We start from the raw sequence: 23937 nt of genomic DNA, 5'->3' as shown, positions 1-23937 counted from the left end.
TTTTTTTGTAAAAGGTCCTTATTACAGTTTTAATCAATAAATTAGGACCGGTTTCGTCCGCCTCAGAGGGACATTTTCAACTCTATAATTTTGTTTTTAAGTTGAAAATGTCTCTCTGAGGCGGACGAAACCGGTCCTAATTTATTGATTAAAAGTGGAATAAGTACTACAAAAAATGCGTTTTATTAAATTAAACAACAATATAATGCAGTTCCATCATGAATTGACAGTTAACAAAATAAAGGGAAAAAAACAATAAGTAATATTGTCAGGTCGCTGTTTTTATTATTCTAGTAAATGAAAGGGTACTCCTTTTTATACAAAAAATGATTGTTTCTTTCCATATTTCTATACAAATATCATGGGTACCAATTTAAATAATCTCCATAGGAATACTAACGTAGACATAATAAATTCAACAATGATTATCACAGAAATAAAGTGTACATTTATTATTCATGACTACTTACTATACTTCTTTCGTGAAAAAATATATCTCTCAATGGAGCTAAAGTGGCCATTTATATTTAATACTATATTATAAATAAACATATAATTTATAGTGTAATTACTAAACCTTAGCGTTATTTTAATGAACATCATGCTAATTCCCATATATTAAAAAAACAAATCCTTTACCTAAAATTGTATCACATATATTATGATTATTTGCGGTCCTGCAGTGTATTATATCTGATAAATTGCTAATGGATGTAAATTATTATAATATTAATAATTGCAATCAATACTTTAAAAATTGCCAGAAAATCAAAACATGTTTATGGTAAACAAGACATATTATTTGTACGTAAGTTCATTACAGTTATTGTACATAACGTGCCGTTATGACTCAGTATTGTCAGATTTATGTCAATACTTTTTTATTTCAATTACCTAGCTTAATAATTTTATTTAAAAATGAATTAAAAATGATTTTTCAAATATAAATTCGTGATAATATAGAATCTAAAAAAGTTGAAAGTTTGATTGACGAGAGAAATTTTTGCTCATTGAATCGGTATGATGTGCGATTATGATCTCAAATAAGTGAAGTCAACGTTAATTATAAATATAAAATAATGATAAATACATTGTAAATATATCATAGTCATTAATTATACAGAGACTCCACATTTGGATAAATGGATCACTAATATTATAAATAAGAAATTTCAAGATTTTTAATGCCATTCGATGTAGAAAGGATGATACAATATTAATATTTGCATAAGACGTCATTAAATTAATATTTAAAAACCCTCCCTGTGATTAATCATTAATTAAATTCTACACAAAAAATATGTCTGCCTTGATTCCTTATTAAACTATACAATTTCATCGAGCGTAGCTAAATTTTATAAGACTATATTTGAAAATAATCACATTCTTTTTTATATATCAATGTTTTTAAATTGAAATAAGAATTTTTGTGTAAAATTCAGATCATCTTATAACAAGTTTTTTGAATTATTTCGATTACTACGGTATTAATATTGTAACCCCATTAGCACGTTTGGGGATATGAAGGGCCAAGTTATTGACTGATTTTAAGATCAATTATTACATGAAATAACATCCTTTAATCAAAATAAATTTATTACTATTGAGGATGATAGTGATACATGACAACATTAATCATTTACTTTTGGTGTACCAGCAGGTATATATCTAAGTGATAATGTGATGGGCCAGTTTGATGTAAGTTGAAAGGATTTTGTTATGATTTGGGTAATATCATCTACACAATTTGTAGGAAATATGCATCCTTTGAAGATTTTCGTATAATTTAGTAATTGTATGATTCGTTTAAAATGTTTAAAAACCCCCTTTAAAGTTTTTTGGTGAATCCATCGCGTTATATAATATGTCAAATAAAATCACTCTTGGCCATCTATATACTGAAAGTCAGGTCTTTTGATATACGGCAAATAATAATATGCAAAAAAAGCCATTGATAATTCGAATAGGAGTTGACCAAATCATAAATAAACATGAATTGTTGATACAAAATTAGCAACAGAAAAACAGAGTAAAATTAAAATTTATAGTATAATGACATAAATTACTGACACTTAATTAGATAATTTGCCAGAAGTGATGGAATTATAATTAAATATACATAATTTGAAAACATCACATATCACTAGAAAAATCCTTTTTTTGAAAAAAATAAAAAAAATACGACACCCGACAGGATATGAACCTGTAACCACTGGATTTGCGCAAGTGTGCTTTTCCAATTAAGTACCAGTTATTTCATGAAATGTTCAACAAATTGCGTTAAAAAAAGATTTTTTCTAGTGGGTATAATATGCATGATATGTTTTCAAAAAAAGTATGTTCAACACAATATAGAATGTTACATTCTCAAATCTTGTAAATTATTCGTTGAATAAAATTAGTAGTTAATTGTATAATAATTACATTACTTAATTATTTTAATCTACATTTAAAAACACTATTATGTGTTTGGTAATATTTAAAAGTAAATATTATAGATAATACGAGCACCTATATTTCATTTCACAATGCCAACTATATACTTATTTATTCACGTAAATGTAATGTTAACAACAAAAACGTAATAGAATACATTTGGGATGATGCATTTTTATTCGTTTAAATATTTATTGTAATCAGGTAAATACTCTTTAATTAAAAAAAAAATGTTCAAACATTTTTGTACGTTTATGAATATTTAATCGTGAAAAACATTGTTAATGACATACGGCATTAGCTGTAATAATAATTAGGTAAAGGATAAGCTGCATTTTTTTTGTTGATAAAGGTGGGACAACACTTTTAAACATTTTACCTATCTATACGTTCTTAGATACATGCAATAGATATTTGAATTTGATTTTTATTCTCCCTTAACTGGTTGATATATTATATTATATTAAAAGATAGAATTAATTTATTACATTTATAGTTTTTCTTGAATAATAGGTAATACTAGACTACTCTTCTGCCCGATAGACCTATCTGTGATTTGTGTATTAAATTTGCCGAAACATTTCAAATATACGATTAAATGCCGCCTTTTCAAATGATATTTCATAGCAATACAAATCTTGTAGTGATATAAACGTATCAAAAAATCCTTATATTATTCAACCCAAAAAAAAACTGTAGGTACAATACATTTTCTATAGTGAGAAGAATATATTATTATATCCTTTATAGTTCAATAAGATTTGCATTATAACAAATATTACCTTCACAAGAAAGAAGAAGAGAATATAGAAAATAATAATAATTTAGTTAATTAATGTGTAACATAATATCATTAATGCGTCATCATTTATGTGTATCGTTTCGTTGCTAATTGCACCTGTGTCGATATACAATAATATCCATTTATTATTAAAAAAAATTAAATTGTTACTCATATCACTGCTCACATATTGCGGAGCTGCCGCCAAGAGTTGTTAAGCCGATAATTTAGGTATTTAGAGTTAACAGCGAATTATGTGTATACATTATTATATAAATGTGTATGCTAGAAAATAACCACATATAAATTAGGATTACGTCTGATTTTAGAGGGCATGTCAAACTTTCAAATTGCAATAATTACTCCATAACATGATTTCGAAACATACTAACTTTCGGCTGTAACCCTACGAATTTACTTTTTTGGCAAAAAATCTAATATTCACAAAAAATACTATAAAAAGAATACTAAAAATTTCACATTATTTAAAATTTAAATTAACAAAATATTGCATCAATGATAATGTTTGTTTTTTTGTGAACGGTACTACTTAAAAACAGTGCCTAATTTTGAAAACATGAGAATTGTTCGTTTAAACAGAGCCACAAGTCTGTCCACTTAACGTTAGAAAGTCAAACATAGTTGAGGAAACAAGAGCCAATACTAACAATTGAATATATTGTTAAAAAAAATCCACAGCAAAAACACTTTAAGTGAACATTATAAGAATATCTTAGAAAATTTATTTTCTTTTGACCATGTCCGATCTTAATAGGATCTCCATAGAGTAAAGGTTTGTATTAACAGATTTTGTTTTTACGATAAACGAATATTAACCATTTACTCAACCTATTAGGTCCATACTCTGACTCCAATCACAAATTGGAAAACAAAATATGTATTTTTTTCTCGACCCAGGATTTGAACCTGAGACCCACAACATTATAAGCGAATTATGGACGTGGACATAAACATATACCAAGTAGAAAAAAAAATGGAAAAATAAAATATTCAATAAAAATAATGAATTCTTTAATTTTATGAATTAATCTTGTTTTAGTAAAAATTTTATATTAAATTATTATCAAGTACATGTATATTGAAACTAAAATCTTCCTGACATCGGCTAGGAATCCAACTATTATTAGTGCCTTATAATGCGAATTCAAACCACAAAATTTGATGACACGCTTCAGTTTCATGACTATTAGTTAATTTTTCGTCGTAATTAGTTAGGATGCAGATAGTTAAATTTGTTATTCTCATTGACCGGAATGCAATGAATTTGAGTTTGATTCCCTCCCGATACGATATTTTTTTTTTTTATATAATAGGTATGTTTCAGAAGTGCTTCCGAATTATGTATATTGTTAGGTTTATTGTGATTTAAATGTGTATTGTTGTGAGTCTCACCTACCGTGTCATCTTTCTCTTTAAGTGCAGACCGTATATGGTTCAAATACTAACAGATGCTGAAAACTACTTTTATTGCAGAGAGGTACTAAGGAATTTAAAAAAATTATATACATAATATTATAAAAAGCTCAAATTATTTTCGTCTATTTACTAATATCTATCGAGATAGGTATGTAGGTATCTACCTACAATTTAATACACTTATGCGGTAACAATATATTATGACGGGGGCGGTCACATTATATATTATGCGCGATTATTAATACCTATTTTTCAATACGAAATAAAATTGACAGCAACACTACTTTCATTTGATTTGTTCGTCTATCATGTCATCATTTTACTTCTAAATAATGCTTTAGAAATTGGAGTTCCGTATGCATTTCAGGCTTAAAAATTATAATGTTAAATAATATATTATTATAATGTGATCTTTCTGTAAAAACTTTTTTATTTGAGTAGTAAATTAAAAAAAAAACGCTATTTTTTGCTATCTATATTTGCTAAGCTGTCCATATTATAAGTATATTATTATCTCATGGAATCAGGCACGCCTATAAGTGAGGAGGGTTTCGGGCAGACTTAATGGGTATGGGGAATGTACCAGAAAAAATACGTGGGTCCGCGATTGAAGCGACGAGAAGCTATAAGTAATAGGAGGATAAATGCGGAATTCAGTGATACCTGTGCGTCTATTCTATACACAAGACTGCTTTCGGCCACTACGACAGCTATCTAAAGTAGGTTTGTATCGAAGTATTAGCACTTATTGTATTCATTACAACTAACAAATTGTAATGGTTAAACATATTTTAACAGCACCTCTCTTGGCTATGCTAAATTTTAGAGCGAGATAGACAGTTTTGACTGTCTAGAGTGTAGACGGCTAACTTATTATAATTGTTAGAATATGTGCTAATACTTCGATACAAACCTACCCTAGATAGTTTTCATAGCAGCTGAAAACAGTCTTGTGTATATAATAGATGCGTTGGTATATTTTGTTAATCCCGCCCCTTCCCGCCGCCTTATAAAAGCAAAAATAAATTATTATAGATATCTATCTATCTTTTTCAAAATGGACTCCCCTCAAAAAAAAATTGTGTGTACGCGCCTGCTCAGAATATATTTTTAAATATGATTGATATTAGAAAAAATACATATTACAATAGTTTTATCATAAACACCATTTCAATCAGAGCTTTTTTGTCCGGATCTGTCTTAAAATAGACAGCGCGTGCGCATTGGGCATAACTTGATGTCCAAACATTTGCACGGACATCGTCTTGAGGTGACGTATGCAAGGAAAGTAGTCTTTTGTCGATGATGAGACGATTATTAAACAACACTGTGTGGGATTTCCACTAAACAGCGGATGCTAAGTGGAAGAAGCGATACGAACTCCTTTTGTTTGCATTAGTCTATGACTACCGTTAGGTGAATGTTGCTTATTTGTTTTCTATTATTAAAATACAACAGTGTTTTTATTACGAAATTTTATAATTTTATTCATAAGTCACTTAATATAGCTTTTTTATATACACGTTGTACATATTATTATAATATACTTAAGATAAATGGGCTGCTTATAAAGGCACCCAGCGGAATACGATACTCGCAATTTGAGTCAAATTATTGATAGTTTGCATTTTAAAGTATTCAAATTAATCAATATAATAATATTATTGATTAATTTAATAATACAATGCAGTTCTACCATGAATTGACAGTTAACACAATAAAAGCAATATTATACTCGTATACTACTTAAATATAAAACATTAAAAAGAAAAATATTTATATTTAAATTTGAAGATAAACTCACAATAATTATTGAAATAAATCGTTATATAATGAAAATCTGTCAAAGGATCCCAACTTTTAATTACACTAATATGTTATAGCATAATAACAATAAATCTTAATTACAATTAAACATGTTTATGATTAAACTTTAGTTTATTAAGTTTTCTCTAATACAGCGAAAATATTTTTGAATGATTCATAGTTTTTATGGATTTTATATTTCTTTTAAAAAACAATGATTTTTATATAAAAAAACATGTGTACAAAAAACTATTAGCAAGTGAAGTACGTTAAAATAAAAATAAATGTTGTGCTCCTGATGCCGGTTAGTAATTATTAAGGCAATTTAACATTTTGAAGTACAAAAGCCGATTGCCAATTAGTAACGCAATTCAGAAAGCACTTCAGAGAGTACATACTATTATTATAGTCAAAAATGTTTAGTAAATTTGTCGCAATTAGATAAGATACATAATATAGCACGGTGGTCATTCCACAGGGGCGTAGGTTTGATTCCTCGATTTCCGAAAATTTGAAGTGTTTTCAATTTTTAAATATTATGTATACATACCATCAAATTATTATAATAATAGCAAATCAAGCTTCAATATTACGACCAAACTAAAATTAGATTCCTGTATTTACTGAAGTAGGTATTTTAAAATTATGTTTAGTTACCTACTATAACATGAAGAAATTGTGGTATAAACTTTTTCGACAATTGATGTAATTTATTAAAAATATTATGATATAACTACTTCACAATCTATATACACAGTAACTTTCATAACGATACTAATTCTTACTGTATTACAATACCTAAGGGTTCTAGCCGTGATACAAATTAAACAAATTTAAACCACAATCACAAAATTAGAAACACAATAAATATTCAATTTAAAATATGGCCATGCCAATAAACAATGGCGGACTGGTGGAGATTATTATTTTTTTATTATTTAATCTCCGCGGCATAAGGTCAGGAGCGCACTGTTAAGGGCGATCTTATTATTTATGAGGTCCATTCCGGGGGGTCCGACTCTCTCTGCAACACGTTTGTCCGAGTGTCTGACCCCTGCATGATCAATAACTTTAACCATTTCCAGGCAATATTGGTTTCAATTTCAAATATTGATGTGGATTTTAGTAATAATAATATGTAATATTGTGTAATTGATGCATTCAGTGACAGAATTATGAATACGAGATATGCAATTTAATATAAAATTATATTTATACCTACGTAACGAATAATATAATCCATCCATCCAACTATGTCCGATCCTAATAGGATTAGAGATTCCAATCCCGGGATCCCGAATCCCGGGATCCCGGGATCCCGAGCTATTTTCGATACCTATGAATTCCGGGATTGATAAACATAATCCCGGGATTTTGGGATTGATTTTTTAATCAATTTTTGTGGAAAATAAAATAACTACATTAAAAATAAACTGAGTTTGAATGAAGTTTGATTTATACCCATATGTAGGTTGCCGATTCATTTTATTTTTTCACATGAATTATTAAAAATGAGAAAGATTGGAAAAAACAATGCTTCGCACTTTTAACAAAGTAATTTTACCATGATATCATACGTTTTACGGCAGTTTCATATTTGGCTGACTAATTAGATTTATGATACGGAAAGGCCATACGTACGCCATGATTATTTGCTTTACTATGTTAAATCTCGCTAATCCATTCATTATGTCTTTACTATCAGAAACAACAATCTCATATTAAATTCACATTATTATTTATATTACAATATTATTTACTCCATTAAACTTGTGTATTTCTAAGATTTAACGTATACAATATTAACAATAAATGTCTTCAATAGTATAAATTATACTAGATTTATTTTTGACCGATTTTATCAATGTTATTTGTAAATATAAAATTTTTATATTAACAATGGAAAAAAATGCCAATCCCGGGATTGTCAAATTGTAATCCCGAAATCCCGGGATCAGAATTTTGGCTCGGGATTGGATTCCCTAAATAGGATCATATGGGCCTCCACAGAGTAAAGGTTTGTATTAACAGATTTTTGTTTTTTACGAGAAATTGATGTCAGCCACTTGCTCAACCTATTATAAATATCAGTATTATTAATATAATACAACCCATGGTGGCTTAAGCGTTGGACTATAACGCCATGGGTCCCAGGTTCGAATCGTGGGTCTGGCAAGTACACATATTGTTTTTCAATTTGTGTGTGAGTCAGGGTATGGACCTAATAATATAATAGTTATTTATAAAACAATTGTTATCATCTAAAGCGCCGGCTAGACACTCATGCTTTACCATATAAGCTTACCTGCGCAAACCAGTTTGTATCGGGAAGCTTGTGTGTATAGACGGGAAAACGGTAGCTCGCGCAAACCGAAAAGCGCTGTAATAGTAATTTTATTATAAGAATGGTGTCAGCAAATGGTGAATTATCGTTTTTTTTTCTTATGATGCCACCCCTTAAGGAAGATCAGCCATCGATCGTTCCTTTATAATGTCTTACTCATAACCGTTTGGAAGGCTGTACTTGTACCAATCATGGAAGTTATTAAACCATAAATGCTGCATAGTACTATACTATATTATTAAACATTGATAATTCCTGGACAATATACATACATATTTTATGGAAACTTTGCTAGTTGCAATAACTTTTTATAATTATATTTTAATTTTTTTTAATCAATATGTAACTGTTTGTTTCCTTAATAAATAAAAAAAAAAATTAATAATGCTTGCAACAGTCCATGAGGCTCAATGACAGTAGTTTAGAAAGTAATATAAAAAATAAACAATCACAAATATACAAGCATTGAAAAAATCATATAAATATATTGTGACCTCACTGAGATCGAACCCGGAGCCCCCAGACAAAATGATAGTGCCTTCCGCACTTGACTACGAGAGAGTCGCTAAAGTTAGGGAATGCTGTACTTATGTCCTGTGAGGTATTGGTATGTACTATCGTTATTTGATTTTGATGATAAGCATAAATTCTAGGTTCTTTCCCATCCGGTTGAGGACTTCAATATTTATCACCCGATTTAAACAAAGAATTATTAATAATAATAGAATTATTTTTTTAATAAAACATGTTATACATTATATTTAGTAAACTACGCCAAGAAATAAAAAAATATTGACCTTAAAATAGAGAGGCTATATTTCGTATAGGTATAGTAAACAACAAACATAGTTATTTTAATTTGTTGAACTGGAAGAAGATCGCACGTTTTTGCATTGCATCAATATTCATAAGATCATTTTTAATATAACATAATATTATAGTAGATTGTGGGTTCTAAAAGGGTAAAAGCATTGTACACAAACGATCTTGGGAAAATGTCGAACGTGTCGCATTGAAAGAATAAATTTTTGAACGATGGCAACACACACCAGACATTTTCATGTTTTATGCATTTCAATTGGATATGGATACAAATTACTTGTGTCTATTTGGAATTGATTTTCAATCGTGCTGTTATAATGACCGAAATTAAATTCAATTGTATTCCTTGTTTGTTTATGTAAATATTATAACCCTTAAATACCTAAAGAGAAACAGTTACCTGATTTAAAAGGTATTTCAATAATTATAAAACCATGGTAATAAAAAAATAGTAACTATACGTTGATTAAAAAAACGTACAATACCAGTGGCGAAGGCTCCATACTAAGCGATAATTTAAAGCCTACCTTCTAAGAAAAATAGACAGAAAGTGTACAGTAAAATTTAAATAACGTAGGATGTATATACGTATTAACGTTATCACGTTTTAGTAACGATTCATAAAGCAAATTTGATGTTGTCCCGTTTCTTTTGCTCTAGCGCCACGTCCCAAGTCTCTCACTATGTCAACTCTGCAGTATGTAGATTAATTTTAAAATAAAGAGAGATTAATTAATATATCCATGTGGTTTAATTAAATTTGCGATAAATACAGTACTTATATTTTCCATTGGAATAGTTTGAATCATAAAGTGAAGCGTCTAGTTTCAAAAGACAATGAAACGATTTTAGGTAGATCTGAGAAAAATGAGAAAAATGATTTTAGGTAGTTTTGAGAAAAATTAGAAAAAATCATATCTATTAAATCTGTGAACTTTATGTATATATTTTTTAATTTGTTACATTCTAAAGAGTATTTTGGCTTTCCATTTTAGGGGTATTTAAAAAGCACACCCAACCATTTTAGCGGGTTTTAAAATTTACTCAAAATTTTGATCATACGTATTGACGGTTTTTGGCGTTTTTAAAGTTCAATCTTTGGCCATCATATAGGTTACAAAAATATCCATCTAAATACATATCTAACTCAATAATTTTCAAAAACCCTTTTAGGGGCTTTTGAAACTAGGCGCTTCAAGTATCCTTGTAATCAATATGAAACAAAACTGTAATATTAAATTCTATTAGATGAACTATCTAATACTTAGTATAATTAATGTTTCAAAAGCTTAATAATTGATTAAACGAATGAGTTCAAATAATTAAATTGTGTACCTATCTGTAAATAACTATTTTTTTTACTTAATATAAACGTCTGATATTATAACAACCCTGGCTTCTTCAAGGCGTCTTCTCTAGTGCAGTCTATTATTTGTATTTCTCATTAATATAATGATAAATCAGTACATTTTCTCTCACTCACTCACTAAATATACGACAAAAAACTTACAAATTACATTTATTTTCACATACCTAATAATAAATAATTTTCCTAGTTTTTAAACTATAACATTCATTTTTTTAGTATATTTTAGTTATTTTTAGCATTTGCGATTTTATTCATAAACTAACCAAATTTTATGTAAAAATAATAATATGTATCTATAATGTGGATGATATAATTTGATTGAGTAGGTATACATTTTAAAGCATTGTATTGTGAAGTATTATTATCCAGGTTGGCGGAATTAGCAAATTTGTCTTTCCTGTAATCATTTCTAACTACCAGAAACAATCGCGTGTCTGTACGAGCAAAATACATGCGATTTTGTCAAAACCAATTTTCTCAAACAACAGTGTGGCCTCGGCCTTATATCTTACGTGTGGCTCTTATAAATCGTCTCAGCGCTATGAAATTATGATACCTTGCTTTCAAGATAATTGGTCATTTACACTGTGAACAAACTGAACCAACAAAACTACCCCAATAAAAAAACGATGCACACAAATATAAACCTTATAGCTTCAAACAAACGCTTCTAAATTCGCTTGAGAATACCAATAATACTTGAGCTTTTTAAGATGTTTGTTAATTGTAAAACAAAAAGCTTTGTGATAGTAAAGTTGGATATTCAATGAAAAGTTTACTTTGTAATGATGCGCTTAAGGCGTTTAATTGCTTGTGGTTTTGTATGGTCGTTAGTACTTTTGATCGGCGAATCTTGACGCGTTGGCTTAAAAGTGTTTGATCGTAAAGTATTGACGCGGAGTGGCGTTGGGTCCAACTGAAAACAGCGCCATCCTTGGCTCCGGAAAGAGTTATTGGACTTTGTTGGGAACAAGTGTTTACCAAGAATTACACAGTGTTTTTCATTCGTGTTGAACATTTTTCAAGCATAACTCTGGTGCAATGCATTAGTGATAAGATGGTCTCATACACTATAAATTTGTTACAACAGGTTTTTGTGTTTTATGAACAGTATCTGTTAAAAATTAATGTATTCTTGTAGACGTACAAAAGAATCATGCCTCACAATAATACTCTTCTTTTAAATGGTCTGTTACTGTTCTTCCAAGATATTTCACTAAACATTAATATTGTTGTAACGTAGGTAGGTACGTTACTCACATTCAATAACACATTATTTTCAAAAATAGGAACTAATGATATTACATTTATAAGCTACTGAGAACCTTCTTTGGTTTTCTTAATAATATAACTGAAGCAAATATCAGTTTGACATATTTCTCAGTTGCTATGCAATAAACAACGCTTTATTTTTAGTTTTTTTTTTAAATTTGAAATGTTCTATGAAAATTTGTGGCAGAGATAAACTGATGTTTTTATTATTCAAAATATTCGCCATTTTTACACATATACATTTTACTTTTAACCATAATTTGTATGCCAACGATACCGTCAAACGAAACCTGGTTCAATGAATACAACAATTCAATTGCTATCAAACACCTCTTTGCAAACATTTAGAATTTATTACATTATAAAAAAATCTATAAACATCATAAATAAGACGGCTATTTTTAATTTATGTATATAATTTCCGTACATGATTTAAGACAAAGTACTTTTTATTTTAATTTAAAAAGTATGTTCTTTGAATTATTTTTTAAAATATTACTACAGTAATTATTCTCAATGAATGATGTCTTTACAGTAGAAATAATTTCTTCATACTATATACATACGTAATTCCAACCTTTGTTTTTCCGTAATGAATAATTTTCTTTTTAGTACATAAAAATATATAAAAAAATGTAGATACCTACTAGACTTTTCAACTTTCATTCGGGTTTGCAGAACTTTCAAAAGTCACTCGCGTTTTATGCCTGTTAAAAATTACGAGGTTGACCTGTAACTAACCTAATTAGTAGACTAGGAATTCTTTTTTGCTTGGTTTTTATACATTTTGGCTCCAGCTATAACGTAAAATTCTACAATATTTTTATAGGAACAAACGGTTAACTTAAAATAATTTTACAACATTCGGAATTCCCATTCCTAAGGGCATTCTTAAATCAGATCTAAAGTCAAAAACCATTTGGTTTGTAAAAAAAGCAATTTTAGTCATGTCAGAAAAATAGCAAAAGGTAGTACTATTCTACTCACTGACAACACCCCAAATAATATAATAATTATGTACACTTTTTGCGCATATCGTTAATATTTAAGTTTAAAAAAATATAACGGACTCAGTTATTTGGCACGCACGGCGGACGATTTGCACCGCGTTAAAAATTAATTACAAACGTACAGGCGTGGCGCGAGATTAAAATGCCCACCATATAATTACCGCAGCCGCTTAACTATATTATAATCACCATCGTTTTGCTTGTATCTCTAACGATAGGCTCCGTATTATATTTTCATAGATAATGCCGTCAAGTTTGCGTGGGATACTGTCCATGTACCTACTCACTCAGTAATCAAAGTGCTAATGTGATTATTTCGTAACAAATTTACTAATCATGATTCAAGTAGTTAAAATAATGCAAAGTTATGATCGAAGATAAACGTAAAGGACAGGTCATGGAATTTAAATACCTGGGTCAGCGGTTATTTCTTTTGACGCAATCGATTCGCCATAATATTTTGAGGGGGCCTCGAAACAGTTCAAACCAGTCATCGAATTATTAGATTATAACATAATTTCACAATATTATCCAAAGCATGACAAAATCCCCTGCAACTAACAGTAACATATCCATTTTAACAGATACAGAAAATAAACTTCTAATAATAATTCATTTTGGGAACAAGATAAATAGATATACATAATTTGAAAACATCACATGCATAATACACACTAGAAAAAATCCTGCCGTGTGTACGTATTTTTTCTAGTGTGAAATATATGCATGAGATGTTTCTAAATTATGTATATATACAGCATGTTACATTCTTAAATCTTGTGTCTTATTCGTTGAATAAAAAAATAGTTTATTAGATAAATAAATAGTTTTATCGTGTACCTACATTGGTAGAAAGATTTTATTTTATTATTACTTTATTTTTTATCGTGGAGGGCATCAAAGTCAGTCAGTGTATCGGGCCTTCACGTATCTAAACCCACCACTGTAGACAGTAAATCTGCTCAGTTATCAAAATATCAATAGTATCATTAAATTGGAACCAATTAAAGATGCAGCTGCTGCAGAATATCAAGAATACATTGTTTCGGTAAACGGAAAAATGATAATAGACACACGAATTTACTAAACGTGCTTAATATCATTATTGGACACATGGGATCGAGGTTAAAACAAACATACATGTGGAAGTCAGTAGCGCCTGATTTTCTAAATGCAGCCCACAAAAAGCAATGAAAAAATATTTTTTTGAAAATTGATCCCCCTTTTATCCCGATTTTTCTGTGCGCGCCTGCTAGAGAAAGATACAAATTATTTGTAGGCACATTGTTTGTAGATTAAATGTAAATCACTTTTTTCTTCTTAGCTTCGATTGTGGAAACAAATATTAATAAATTCCTACTAGTAAATCAGTTTATTTCTGCAAAAGTAATACTTTTATTCTTTTATTTTATACAATTAATCAACTGACTATCCTTACAACATCTACACCGCTTTTCCTTTAATTTAATTACACATGTGATTTAATCGTGTGACCATAAAATTACCCGCAAAGCTAATATCTTTTACTGGAGTTAACAGGTTACAAGTATCCTTTTCAATTGCACCTTGTACATGCATTTCCTTCCCAATAAAGTAGTATAAGTCCGGCGAAAGGCGAGCTTAGAATCACCTGCGACTTTAACAAATGTATGGAATATCGCTTGGCTTCTCGGACACTGTGTTAAATTGACAGAAGCTATCGATAACATAAAGGCTTGTTAACATGAAAGGAGACCCAAGCAATATAATTTTATCAAAGTCACTTAAAAACATTAAATTAAAATTAATATAACAGCATTATAGTTATTTCACAAAAACAAATTTAACTGTTTTAATTAAAAAACAATATATCATATTTTTATTGCAGCATCTATATTTGAATACATAATTTGGATCACATCATAATTAATCAAAAATATGTTTAAAACACTGTTACGAAAGGGGAGTGTACTAAGCTGCTATGTAAAAAGACAGTGTTTTTGGAGTGAATTTGTTTTAGGAGATTTAAACAACCTTTTCTCTTATAGTATTGGAATTACATAATATGGCATATATTATGTAGTGTCTATTTAGAGATTATGTCAAAACAATCCAATGATTTTACATAGCATAAGAGAAAATTCAGTTTAAATCTCCTACAAGAATTTCACTAAAATCAAAAACAATGTATTTTTAATTGGCAGGGCAGTGCTGTAGTTTATAAATGAAAAATGACCGGTAGAATACTATTTTTCCCTGAATTAACTACAGCTATGCGTCCGAGGTGTTAAATTAAATTTTGTAAAATTATTGGCAACTTACTATCTTTTGTAATTATTTTAAAATTTATTAACAATACTAACATTGTTTCGTAGATGAAGTGAGAATTTCTCTTAATTTTAGTTTCCACGTAGGTACGTGTTAATATTTTTTAAGAATTCCATTCGCTATAAATATTATAATAATATGTATATTTATGAGGTCTTTAAAATTATGTTAGATACTTTTTTTGCATATTTTGTAATTTTTGCTGTAGCTTTCATACAATTTAATTGTGGATGTAATTTTATATTTACCATTGATTATCAAGAAAAATTGATTTAAAAAAAAATCTAGCAACGGTATGTAATAAAAATATTTTGATATTTTGACATAGTATAATATGGTGATCATTAACAAAAAATATAATATTATATAAAGATTCAGTGTTTCTCTGGTGGTAGTTCGTCATAATAAAATTTATATCTATCGTGTAGATCCACCTATGGTAAAAAAGATTACTAATGATTTTACACGTATTAAATATTTTTATATAAATATTATAATATACTTAAATGATCGATATATTTTATAAAACAAATACATATTTATTTTCAAATTGAATTAATCATTTTTTTTATGTTACTCTATTTAATTAGTAAATACCTATATAATCAGGTGGTGAAGATAAGACTAATAATGAGTAAAAAATCACAAAACTAGTCACGAAACAAGTCACAGTGGAATCGGCAAAGCGTCTGTCTATGATTCTATGCAACAGCTTCCTTATAACTTATATATTACCAGATAAGCACATAACATATGTAATGCCCGTACTAGATTTGATTGAATATAATAAATAAATATTTATGTTGACTTAATAATTCTAATCGATGGGTTTCTAAGTTTTGGACGATAGCATCTTTCTAGTTAAACTTTCACAAAGCTATTTATTATAACAGATTGTGATAAAGCTTTAAGTATTTTTCGAAAGTGATATAGTATTTAAAGACTCACTTTTTAAGATATCATATAATTTTATAAAATAATAATTATATTATATGAGTAATGCAGATAAAGCTTTACAATGAAGACTTTGAAAGCAAAAGAGAAGTATTTTCAATGTGTGATTCTTGTACAAGAATGTAACAAGAAACGCAAAATGTTTTACGTCACCGAGAAATGTTTCGAGCACTGTTTTATTGTGAACAATGACAGAAATATTAGTCCAAGATTCGCACTACAATACGAAATATATTTTACGTGTAAATAATACAATTTGCTATGACATGTGTCGTGTATAACAAATGGTAAATAAAAATATATAGGTAATTAAATACAACATTTTAATTATGATGTTAACTGTTAATTTTTGTATAACACAATGTACAGTGCCTTATCAAATCATGAATGCCATGAATGTTCAGAATGAAAACAGACTTTTTACAAAAATGACGAAAGACTGTTTGACTAGATATAGGCATTTAATTTATCAATAAATGATGCCAGCGCGAGTTCATAAGGACTATGCTGATTTAAATTTATCAAAATTATGTAGGTATTCATAATATTAAATTTGAGATTTATAATTAATCATAGAATAAAAATATTTATTTTATTATTATCTGATATTTTTCTTATGATATTATGCACTTCATTCTTTGCCTGATATTTTTTATGTTAAGAATAATTTCGCTTATACAAAAATATATATTTAATTTTCATTAATTTGATGCCTCATCAAGATTATTGTATATATCTATGTACTGATACATATATTATATATCCTATATTATATATCCCTAGGCGGGCTATGTACGCAACTCACGAGGGCAAGAGAACCCGATGCCCGAAATTTAGATGACTGAACTGCGCCACAGGAGGTTAAGGAATGCTCGGTTAAAGCAACTGGAGAGTATCAGCGCTGGATCGTCCAAGATGGAGAAAGTTTTTGAAGGAGGGTAAGACCCACCAAGGGTTGTAGTGCCATAAATGATGATTTTATTAGAAGAAGAAGAAAAATTAGAGACTTATTATTAGGTACCAGGAAAATATGAATAGCATTCAGTGAATTCCAGAATACAATTCAGTGAAACTGAAATACTGAATCTGAAACGGCTTCACTGTTTGAATAGTGAGTCTTTAAGACTGGTGAATACAAGCATAGAAAGATTATCCTGGAAGCGGCTTAGAGTTGCATCTAATTGTAGAAGCAATGATGATGACATAGAAGCAATAATAAAGACCGAATAGGATTTTAAAGGATGCCTGGCATGTTGGCAAGATTATAGAAAACACACGCTAGGAATAGACAGGAAATTGTGTTTATTATTTTATCTCGCGCATCCGATAAAATTACATACAATGTTCAGGACGGGAAGCGCAAGGCTGCGCTATGCTGCTGCGCAGGAAATGGACTTTTTTACTCTATTTTATTAAGCTTTATTGAAAAACTCACCAACAAGGGTTTGTGATGTTGTATAAGCTCATCACTAAACAACACACCATTACATTATGACTCGTTTAAATTAATATACCTTATAACAATAAACATATTCTAACATGGTATTATTTGAAAATGGGTGAGGAAAGATAAACTAATTTATAAATGTTATATTTCCAAGTATATTTTTTAAATTAAGTACGCACGATGGAGTAGAAATTCTCCTGTAATTGTATTAATTAATATAATATTTATTATGCTTCTAGTTTCCATCCTTGCAGAAAAAGTGCTAATTGAATTAATAAAATAATAACAAAGTTACCGACAACTAAAATAAGACTTATATTAAGTAATAACGTATAAGTTAATAATATATAATTACTAAATTAAGACATTATAAAATTTAGTTAAATCAATAATATTATTACACATTTGAAATGTAAACCCATGATTGGCCAAATGTAAATACTTCATCATTATAGATGAACATACATAATTTTAAAAACACTTAGTCATGAGTTAAAAAATTTCGTAATTAAGTATGACTCCTTTAGCATTGTAGTTAATGTGCATGGGCGCGATATCCGAGAGATGCAAGTTCGATTCCAGACTTTTTTCAAAAAAGTTTTTTTCTATTGGTTATAATAATATATTCTATCAAAAGTGTTTTCAAAATTATGTATATTCAATAATTAGAATGTTACATTCTTAAATCTTATGGATTACTCGTTGAATAAAAAAAATGGTTAATTAAAAATAATTATAGATGAAGAGTAATAACTATTAAATATTGTCTATTGTAATTTTAGTATTATTATTTTTTATATTCACATTTTTTATAAATTCAGAATTAAGGTTATTTAAAAATGGACATGGTGTAACGTTTATTTAAAACATGCATGATTTTACCATATTATATTTTGATAATATTATGGGGGTAAAATAATCATATTTCAATAACTATGTACTGAAAAACTTAATGACAAAGATTAGTACCTTCACTTTTGTTAGATCACGGTGTAAGGCAATATCTTTTTTCAACCAAATTGATTTATATTAGTACATGCGTGAAAGTAAATTTTAGCGGTGGTTGTTTTATTATTTTTTAATTTAGATCAGTCTATGTAGTTGAATATCGTTTTGTATATTGTTTAGCACGCTTTATACGTACGTATATATAATATTATGCCTATACCTGAATGTTTTTGAAGTTATACGTCTTTAGGCGCGTTTGGAAAATCAGATCAGAATGTATTTTTGGCGTGTGACATGTAACACATAATTTATTTTTTCACACAAAAATAAACGCACTCGGTTGGATTCGAACCACCGATTGTTCGGTTATCAGCCGAACGCACTACCATTACGCCACAGTAGGATACTCCAATCGTGACGATTATACAGTATAATATTACAGTTTAGAATTGTTCCGTTGCCTAGGCAGCGAATTTATTATTGTCGGCCATTTGAAATTCCTTACGTAAACAAACTATTAAACGTCATAGCGGCAGTTGTTACTTTAAAAATAAAAACAACGATAAATAATTACATAATTTAGTAATAATTTAAAGTGTATAGAAATAAACCAACGGCGTTCCAATAAGCGGTCCTTTTTCTTGAGTGTGTAATTTAACAAGATAATTAAGAGCTAGTCGAAGAATCTAGGTTATCACATGTTTTGTTTTTGTTTTGTTAAGCCAAAGAAGTATAACTTCTAACGCGCGTACACAAGTACACACACTGATTTTTTTATTTGTTATTTTGCTTTATATTGTGAACGTTTTGAATTTGTCATTTGTAATAAGCGCTCACAATAATAAATTAATTTTAATTCAAAGTCAATACATCATTAACCTGTTTAATACTACCTTGATACTTGGGTGGCCGTTACTTATTACTGTTTTATAATATCAACAGAAAATTTCGCATTCGACATCGTCCTTCCTGCCCGTGTTACGCCAAAGCTGTTATCGCACGGTGTAACGCATTGTAATGCATGCTTAGAAAACCATAATAGCGATCTGAAGATGGGTAATTTTCTCCACCGAACCGTTCATTACGAAGACTCGGCGCGCAAAAGCTGTACTTAGAGAAGATGAAGCAAGATCTTAGAAAAATATTGTATTTCATGGAAACTTTTCCTCTAATGTAAAATACTATATCTGAATCTCATATCCAGTGTATTTTAAGTCGGATTTTTACAAACGATCAGTTCAGATTTCCTATTTAACTAATTTATATCTTTCAGAGCCAATTGTTTACCACTTGAGTCTACTTATATTATAAACCCGAAAATCCTAGAACCGTTAAGCTAAAAATCTCAAATTTAGTTTTCCAGTAAGTATTCATTTTTAACTGGATGGTACTTAACTTATAGTTAGCAGTTAAACATAATAATATTTTTAAATGAATAAATACTAATTAAATTAATACAATCAACTGGAAGTACTTGAAGAGATTATAATTTAAATTCTATTTGATTAAGGTTTTGTAGTACTCCATTTGAATCGTTTTTGGTGATCTATGTTCATTCACATACGGTAAATATAGCTGGCATAGGTTATAATTAATTACTCTTTTCACTGTATCGATCATATAAAATTTGAATGTGAAACCTTAACTGTCAAAAACAACTCAAATGTGTACAAAAATAAAATCATTTGTAGTAATCTATCCTGAAGACCAAATGATAATGACAGAATGTTGATCATACATAATATTATATTATATCTGAAAATCAATTCTTTGCCAATATACTCGTAGTTCAAATAGGAACTGTAATATCGAATAAAAACATCAATATTTTTATTTCAGTGTTTCATATTGAATATTGGTATTTGTTAAAACTCAATCATCCGTCAACTTTTCTCACAAAAAGAAAGAAAATTTTGTCCAGAAACCGAAACCGAATGGAAGTGTTTTATTTCGTTCAAAACCGAAATCGCGAGTTTTTTTTAACCAAAGTTCAGAGCTTATATTTCGGTATCGATAAATACTAGGGTACCGATTTTTAGCATACTGAAATTGCAATTCCTTGACTCGAAGTAAGGGATGTTAACTTGGAGAGACTTTTGATAATAGGAAACGTAAAGGGTAAAATAGGAAGATAGAAAATATTCGCATACTGGGACGATTAACCCAAGAGTGCGACAGGATTAAATTAAAAAAAAAACTATTACCAATATGTACAGTGATATTGAATAAAATTTATAATAACCACAAAGTTACAAAAGAATAAACATACCGTATTGACTAATAATTTATTACACCAGTAGTGTAAATCAATTAAATAAGTAATACCATTCAAAAAGTACCCGGCTGTACACAAGGTCACTTTGTTGATCAATTTACATTAATCTTATTTGAAATACACTTTTCAATATGAAAGTAATTGAACATACCTAACTTGAAAACACGTCAAATATCTACTAGAAAAAATCACATTTGAAAATATTAAGACTCCCCACGTGATTTTAATCCCTATATCCACTAATATCGCGCCAATATGCTTTAACCAATTAAACTACGGGCCTCCTACTTAATTACCATAATTTAAACTTATAGGTTCTACATGAAATGCTTATTAAATTTTATTTTTGACAATCGGTTATGTTTTTTCAATATGTAGAATGTTACATTTTCAAATCTTGTGAATTATTCGTTGAATAAAATAAATGGTTTATTGAAAATAATAAATTGTACCTATATTATATAAAAGTGCAAATATAAATAACTTTGAATCTCACACATTCTATATCTACAAAATCAAAATTATTCTGAGAACAGTAAAATTTAAACAAACGAAATCGAATTTAAAATAATATGGAAACGTTATCTTGATCTGTAATAAAAATTCAAAATTTGGAAGGAACAAACAAATTTTAATAAACTTACTTTGTCAATCATCAATGAGACATTCAAATTCGTAGTGGTGACCAATACACAACTGAGCTCCTCTCCGGGAAAGTAGCATAATCCTGAAATTTTCGTTTTCATATAAAAAAAAAAACGATTAATTGTCATGTTATTCAATGAAATCTGATGTCAAGATTAATTAATGATTTTTAGCTGATATGTACACAAATTTAATTTTAACAGATTTATTGAAAAACATCCTTATCACGTTAACGCTCTTTTTCCATAAAATACCTCAATTATTTTTTATTTAATATCATGGGGTTTTTATTTAATATCATGGTGAATTGGTAATAACTTTGTTAATAACCCGATGAAGCTGTTCGATAGCCAATTGTCTGGATATGGGTGAAAATTTGTATTGATACTAATAATTATCTGAGGTATCACTCATCTCTTCGTCAGCTGACTCAAGAGATAACTGTGGGACACTAGAGGAATGTGAATGAGGAAAATTATCGCAAATTTTCTAAGTGACTCTCACCGATTAAGTGACTTTATTTAAATTACTTCTATCCGTTAGGTAGGTACATGCACCTCAGTTTAATTGATGTGAATCGGCTATGGTTTGAGATGATTGCAGAGAACACAGTGACCACTAAAATTGCTTTGGCACCTGTGTGATCTTCGCCAGCTGTTATAAATTATATTAATTACTAGCTAAATATTATGTAAACCGATAATTAGAATCAAACCCTTTCTAAGCGCCATTTATTTTAATCAAAATTGAAATTAATTATATAATATATTTCCACTGTTCCTAATATCAGATTTTGATAAAAAGAGTCAATAAATTCTAAGTATATAAAAAATCAGCTTTTGATTCAAATTCGTCCTAATTCATCTTCTTTTCTTGAGTGTTGAGTTTCAAAATATAGCTAAATTCGTATTTAGAACCAGCAAATAGATAGCTAGTACTAACTAATAATTCATTACGTCATAACTCAATTGAACGCGTTAAACAGTTAGAATTAAGTTTGTTGTTTGTTTAGTTTCAAATGAAAGTAAATTCAGATACATAAGTTCCTAAATATGTCTAAATCTATAGTTTATGAAATATTCAGTTTAATCGACAATTTATTATCGAATTTATTTTTATTAATATGCATATAATATATAACTTAAATCAGTTTATTTTAATTTGCCAAAGAATCGTTTCATAGACATGTTTAATTTTATATTTATATTAGTATTATAGGTACCGCAGATTGTGGGTTCAGTTGAGCAAAAAAATGTAAAATGTTATCTTCAGTGTATGTATCTTTTTATCCACCCTAAGGACCAAGAGGATATGATACAGGGTTAACAATCACTCCTTATAAAATACTATTCTTCTTTATTTCTTTCAACCATGTCCGATCCTAATAGGATCATATGGGCCTCCACAGAGTAGAGGTTTGTATTGACAGATTTTGTTTTTTACGAGAAATGGATGTCAGCCACTTGCTCAACCTATTAGGTTCATACTCTGACACACACAAATTGAAAAACAATATGTGTATTTGCCAGACCTAGGATTCGAACCTGGGACCCACGGCGTCTATTAGTATAAACTCAACTCTATGGAGGCTCATCTGTGCTTTGCTTATGAACAAACATAGAATTGACTTTTACTTTTGACAAAGTTTCAAGGGGGGACATGCTCGTCGAAGGTCAAAATTGAGTTTTTATTGTATTTTCAAACCATGATCCTGTTCAAACACGCGCGTCAATATCATTTTACTTCCTACTTTAATTATAGTTTGTCAATTTATGGCTACGGCCGTATGTTGTAGCTTAACCACTATGGAATGACAAAAGAAATGGCGTATTTCAAAAAAATACTATCTTATTCTTAGGTCAATAATTATTATAAAGTAATCATTATTCATAAGATGTTTATCACACTTGAATGGTCAAAATCATAGCTTATAATAAGTATCTTTAGAATCATCTTCAAATGTGTTAATCTTGCCGATTTTTTGAATAATAAAATGCCTAATTCTTGTCAACTTTGGGATCACAGAGATTATCAATATAATTTTGTATCGTGAATATTTTACAAAAATTATCTCGTAATAAATT

Source organism: Rhyacophila brunnea, unplaced genomic scaffold, assembly GCF_057557595.1.
Source record: "Rhyacophila brunnea isolate RB1 unplaced genomic scaffold, BYU_Rbru_1.0 scaffold_12, whole genome shotgun sequence".
NCBI classification, from domain to species: Eukaryota; Metazoa; Arthropoda; class Insecta; order Trichoptera; family Rhyacophilidae; genus Rhyacophila; species Rhyacophila brunnea.
This window is presented reverse-complemented; position numbering follows the sequence as displayed.